The sequence below is a fragment of the Podarcis vaucheri genome, assembly GCF_965113315.1.
Source record: "Podarcis vaucheri genome assembly, chromosome: 8".
NCBI classification, from domain to species: Eukaryota; Metazoa; Chordata; class Lepidosauria; order Squamata; family Lacertidae; genus Podarcis; species Podarcis vaucheri.
The window spans coordinates 26,075,927-26,082,315 of record NC_138766.1 but is presented as its reverse complement, the minus strand read 5'-3'; positions in this window follow the sequence as shown (position 1 = coordinate 26,082,315).

Here is a 6,389-nt window from a genome sequence, read left to right as displayed (position 1 = left end):
GTTTATGCTTCCTCGGATGTTTGTTAGCTTCCCATGTTCAATACTGCTTCCTGTTTCCCTTCCTGCCCTCTGCTGGTTTCCTGTGTCTTATATTTAGATTGTAAGCCTCTTTTGGAAGGGACTTGTTGAACCTGTTCTTTGTGGGGAAAACAAGGGCATATGGATGGTGCTTATAAGGATATTAACAAATTCCGTCAGGCTTTCCCCGATCTAAATCCACAGGATTACACACCCCAAGGGGATGTTTTTTTGTGTGTGGAAATGTTCTCTTAGTAGTGCAGTCCTATATCAGCCTGTCTACCCAGAAATAATATCCAGTGAGTTTAATAGGGCTTATTCCCCATGTAGGAAAAGAATAGACTGCCAATATTATAATGCCATTTGGAATACTGTGTCCAGTTCTGGTCACCTCAACTGAAGAGGAAAGGGTGGAGATTGATAGGGAATCAATAAGGGAAAGATGGGAGGAGACTACACAGTGAAAGAGAAATGAAACTTAAAACTAAACTGCTGTGGTAAATGTGAAATGAAAGTGAAACTCAGAGCTCAGTGCTTAGTTTGAAGTCCACAGCCAAAATCTCAGCCAACGAAAGCAAGGGGGGGGGGGAGTGGATCATTGTGACTGCAGTCCTGAATATCTTCCCTTGGAAATAACTTCCATATGGGTCAACAGGACTTGTATGTTCATTTATGTATATTCCTTTACAGTGCAAGCCCGTGTATGTTTGCTAAGTAGGTGAAGTCTCATTGTGTTTAGCAGCACTTGCTACTAAGTAAGTAAGTGTGCTTAGAATTGCACTCCAATGATCATGGTGCAAATAGAAGCCAAAATGCACCCGCCCACCCATCACTACTCCCAAGTAAATGTGATGCGATTTTATCCAAATAGCCTGCATATTTTCTCAGAAAACAAGCCTTACTAACAGGAAAAAGGATTTTGCATCTGAGTAAGTGGGTACCTGGCACATGTATGCGACATCGTTTGTCTTGTGCGCATGATGTCACATGGTGTGGTGGGACCAGTGGTGCATTTTTGGAGGGCGTGATGGGCCCTGTGAGACTCTCCTGTGGCTGTGATGAGCCCAGTCATCATTTGGCACGCCATATGACATTTTGCGTGCACCATATTGGGTCGTCCAGCTGGGCACTCACAGTAAAATATTTGTGGGTATCTTGGCACCCAGGGCCCCCCCAGAGATGGTGCCTATGGCTCCGAGAAGTGTGAAAAGTCAGTTTAGTTTCTTCATGGTATTGGAAAGTGTGGATTAAGTAGTTTTTCATTAAAATTTGAACCAGATTTCTCCCTCATGCCTAGCAGGGGAATGCCAAGAGTGCAATTGTATTTTATTTACTAGGGGAAAGCAGTGGAAGGGGAAAGAGCGTCCACCTTTTGCATGATCCAATGATGGTTTGCAACTCTCCACATTATCAGCGGTGCTGCCAGGTTCCAAGATGCCCTGAGAAAGGTCTCTTCCCACTGCCACAGAGATGTTGATTGTTTACTCCTGGTGGTGGTCAAGGGATTATTTGCGCAACACTGAATTGCAGTTATGTGTGACTGAAGGAAAGACACTCTGTACATACTTAGAGGCACTCATAGAGGCTTAAAGGTAACTTCAAGTACACAACAAATAAAAGGTATAATTCAATAACAGCGAGGTGCTCAACATGACGGGACTCTTTCTCACAGTTGTCTGAGTTCTTGAAACTATTTGCAAAAGCACACACCTTTTGCTCCCATGGGTGTAATTTTGTTCCAAATTCATTTGTGAAATTCATACTTGGTTTTTGAAGAGAATCGGGCGTAGGTGCTAGAAACCAGGCAGATAAGCTCTGCTAGGAAAAAGTTGAGGCAGTTCAGGCCAGTTGCAGTATCCAGCCGAAGGTTGTGGAGTGCAGAAAAGGCGTCTCCTGAGCTCTGCAGCAGATGAAAGATATGGCAGATGTTCCACTAACATACATGGTTTTAAATGGTGCATGCCGCAGCCGCATTCCTGAGGTAACTGGGACACAGATGTAATCCCAGTGAGGTACCAAACTCCAGCTCATCGTTATAGCTTTTGGCATGTTAGTCATTTGCATTCATCCAGATGTCCGTGGAAATTGCATAAGTGCTTTTCATTTCTTCTCCCCAACTTAAAGAACGCTTCGAAAGATTCATGAAGTCATCTGCTTTATTAAAATGCATTTGCTCGTGAGTGATTTATTTGCTCACTGTACAGCAAACATGAGAGAAGTGTATAAAATTATGAATAGTGTAGAAAAGTGTGTAGAGGGAAGTTTTTCCTCCTCCAAATAGTAGAACCTAGGGGCGGGGCTTTTTTCCAGCTAGAACTCACAGGAACTCAGTTCCGTCACGCCTCAGGTGGGTGCCATTGCCATTAAAAGAGAACAAGGGAGACGTTCATGGTGAGTTCAGGCACCCCTTTTTCTAGAAAAATAGCACTTCGTAGGGTCATCCAATGCAGCTGGATGTTGAAAGAACCAAGGCAGACAAAAGAAAGTGCTTATTCGCACAGTGCATCACTAAAAAAAAAATGTACCGTATTTTTTGCTCTATAAGACTCACTTTTCCCCTCCTAAAAAGTGAGGGGAAATGTGTGTGCGTCTTATGGAGTGAATGCAGGCTGCGCAGCTATCCCAGAAGCCAGAACAGCAAGAGGGAATGCTGCTTTCACTGCGCAGCGATCCCTCTTGCTGTTCTGGCTTCTGAGATTCAGAATATTTTTTTTCTTGTTTTCCTCCTCCAAAAACTAGGTGCATCTTGTGGTCTGGTGCGTCTTATAAAGCGAAAAATACAGTAATTCTCTCCCACAAGGTGTAGTTGTTATTGTTGGCATCTGTCTGCCTTGGGAGACAATGGAGGATTGTGCTCAGTGCATAGCACCCGCTAATCTGGATGGCTTCAAAACAGGGTTAGGCAAAGAGGATTATAGTGGCTAATTTTCATGATGCCTATATGTTCCCTCCGGGATCCGAGGCAGTATGCTGGGAATCACAAGAGTGGAAAGTGCTGTTGTGCTTGCATTCTTATTTGTATATTTCCCATAAGCATCTGGTTGGCTGTGTTAGAACAGGATGGTGGACTAGGCAGGGGGAGGGCAATGCTTGCAGGTTTTGTTTATTACAACCAAGCAATATATAATACAAATTTTGTGAAATAAAATTTAAAAATAGATGGGTCTTTGGTTCAATCTAGCAGGGCTCTTCTTATGTTTACAGGGATTGGATGAGAAAATAAAGGTGATCCACTACTGTGCACCGTTCCTGCATCAAGTGGTAATTAAAACAACAACAACAACGTTTGCTTTTCTTCTGCTGCTGAGGAGTAGATGAGCTTATACCATCTGGTGTTAAAGACAGATGAGCGCTTAGGGCTGCCTTTCTGTTTTTACAGCCTTTTTCACAGAGATTTTTTTTCAGAGAGAGGTCTTAAGGCGTTTTTGTGCATGCAGTAAATGTGGACCAGGAACTTCTAAAAGAAAACCCATGCCAGCCTGTCTCAGCAAAGCAAATCAAAGCACTGCTTTGCATAACCACTGAGTTTGATGCTAAACAAATCCACCCACCCCCAATCCAGTTCCAAGCGCCTTCCATTTGTTAAAGCAAAAGATTGTAAAACTGAGCATTGTTTTCTGCACTGTGCTTTGTCTCAACCTTTCCCATAATGTTCAGATAGAGATCCCAATCTGAGCATCAATTGAGCCCAACTTCTTTGACGATGATAGTTTTTTTTAAAAGGGTGGGGTCTGTTTTTGAACACTTTTTAATTCCTTTTTTAACACAAAGTTTCAAAGATGCAAATTGAGAAAAATTATCAGCATCTTAGTGTGAATTTCTCTTCATATACACATTTTTGTATGCAGTCCTCCCCAATATATGCATTTTTACGAAATAGGCAGTTTGCGTGTTCTTTCCTGTAATATATGCAACTATACACAGACTTTAGCCCTAGTATATGTATTCTTGTGCCTGGAGCGTTGCATTGCAAAATTCGGATAAGCCTGAATTTCAAAGGATGGCTGTGTCTTGATTCACAGATTCTTTTAGAAAGTGAAAAGTAGGGAAGTAGGCTTTTAAATTCAAACCGAATTTAATTTCGCCCTGCCCCCCCCCCCACCCCTGGCATTTTACATCTGCTAAATTTAAAGATGGAGCATGAGAGGAGCTAACATTCAAAAGCAGCACTCCCATGTGCTTGGAAGTTTCATGTGGCACAGGTTTCCTGAGACAGAAAAAAATGTAGCGGCTGAGGCCCCATCTCTGCAGGTATCACTAGCTATTACTCGTTTCTGCCTCCATCCGTGTGAGAAATGCACAAGTTCATTGGAAAGATGAGGAACAGGGAAAGAAACTAGGTGGTGCTTACTTTTTTCCATTTTAGTGAAGAAGAAGACGAAGAAGAAGAAAGGACAATGTTTTTGGCCACATCATTGTTGTTGTTTAGTCGTTTAGTCGGGTCCGACTCTTCGTGACCCCATGGACCAGAGCACGCCAGGCACTTCTGGCTTCAAGAACACTGTCCAACCATCTCGTCCTCTGTCATCCCCTTCTCCTTGTGCCCTCAATCTTTCCCAACATCAGGGTCTTTTCCAGGGAGTCTTTTCTTCTCATGAGGTGGCCCAGAGTATTGGAGCCTCAGCTTCAGGATCTGTCCTTCCAGTGAACACTCAGGGCTGATTTACTTCAGAATGAATAGGTTTGATCTTCTTGCAGTCCATGGGACTCTCAAGAGTCTCCCCCAGAACCATAATTCAAAAGCATCAATTCTTAGAAAACTGAAAATCCTTAGAATTTCACCTTCTCTCCCCCCCCCAGAAGTCCCCAAATATACCGTCTCCATCTTTTGCAGGGAACAAGTAGGTCAACGAAAACACAGAGAGGCGATTCAGCATGCTTTTTGCGTCAGTGCCTCTGGCTGTTAACCAGAAGGTTGGCGGTTCAAGCCCCCCCCCCCCAGGGAGGATCCCTGCATTTCAGGGGGTGTTCTAGATGACCCTTGGTGTCCCTGCCAGCTCTGTGATTCTATGAAAACAGTATTATAAACTCCTCTTCTTGAAATGTTGTGAAGCAAGGCATAGTTTCCTCTCTAATAATTATTGATAGGCTAACCATTTTTCTTCACCCATCACCTCTTTTCTATGAAATGCTTCTTGTGTTGAGATCCGTAAGGGTCTCATCATATATAACCTAGGTTTTATCTCTCAAAATGATTTTTAAACTCCAAATATGACCTTGTCATGCCACAGATACCCATGCCCTCAGCAAGGCATATTTTCCTTCTTCAGTACCTAATGCCGCTGTCTCATATTCACATGAATAGGAGGGAGGGATGAAGAGAGGCCCATTCCCTCCCTCTTTTTAGGGCATTAAAGTGCATGGTGATGAGTCAGCTGCGTCAGCTGAGAAGAAGAAGGCCAGCAGAGGGCAATGTGAGTAGTCTTGTTAGCATTTTTGCTCCTGACTGATGAGAGTCTGCAATGGAAGGGTTTACTTTACGCAGCCGGTGGACCCAGTCATGGCAGAAAACTCTTCCTTCTCCCTGTTAAGGTCAGGGCGATTTGAGTCCTGTAATATGGGCAGTTCCTTTAGGCCTGTAGTTTGAAGTTCTTGCACAGCGACTTAAGAGGCTCCTCTGAATAATAGACCCTCCAAGTTTCCCCATTTCCCAGGGCCGATCCTGGATTTACATAAACCGTTCCGTAATCCGTTATTTACACAATCCCGTAATCTCCTGCTTAGGGCATCCCTGTTTTCATCGGTGAAATGTTGGAGGTTATGGAGTTATGTGACCCACAAGCCAAGGAGATAAGTAACTATACAACTTTTAGAAGACATCTGAAGGCAACCCTGTATAGGGAGGTTTTAAAATGTTTAATGTTTCATTATGTTTTTATATTTGTTGGAAGCCACCTGGTATAACAGGATAGTGGTGGGGATTTGATGAGTGTTGGGTGGTTTGCTAGCAGGTGAGGCTGTGCGTAAGGCTGCTGAGCAGCATGGCAAAGCTGTGTGTGTGTGTGTGTGTGTGTGTGTGTGTGTGTGTATCTGAAAGGAAGCAGGGATAATACCTGAAGGAGCATTTCCACACTCAACATTTAGCCTAGACACTGAGATCTAACTTCTGGCAGCTTCCTCACTGTGAGAAGTGAAGCTATAGGGAGCCAGGCACAGAGCCTTCTCAGTAGTGGCACCCGCCCTGTGGAACACCCTCCCATCAGATGTCAAGGAGATGACATCTTTAGGAGACATTTGAAGGCAGCTCTGTATAGGGAAGCCTTTTAATGTGCAATGTTTTATTATGTTTTATATATGTTGGAAGCCACCCAGAGTGGCTGGGGCAACCCACTCAGATGGGCAGAATATTAACAATAACAGCAACAACAACA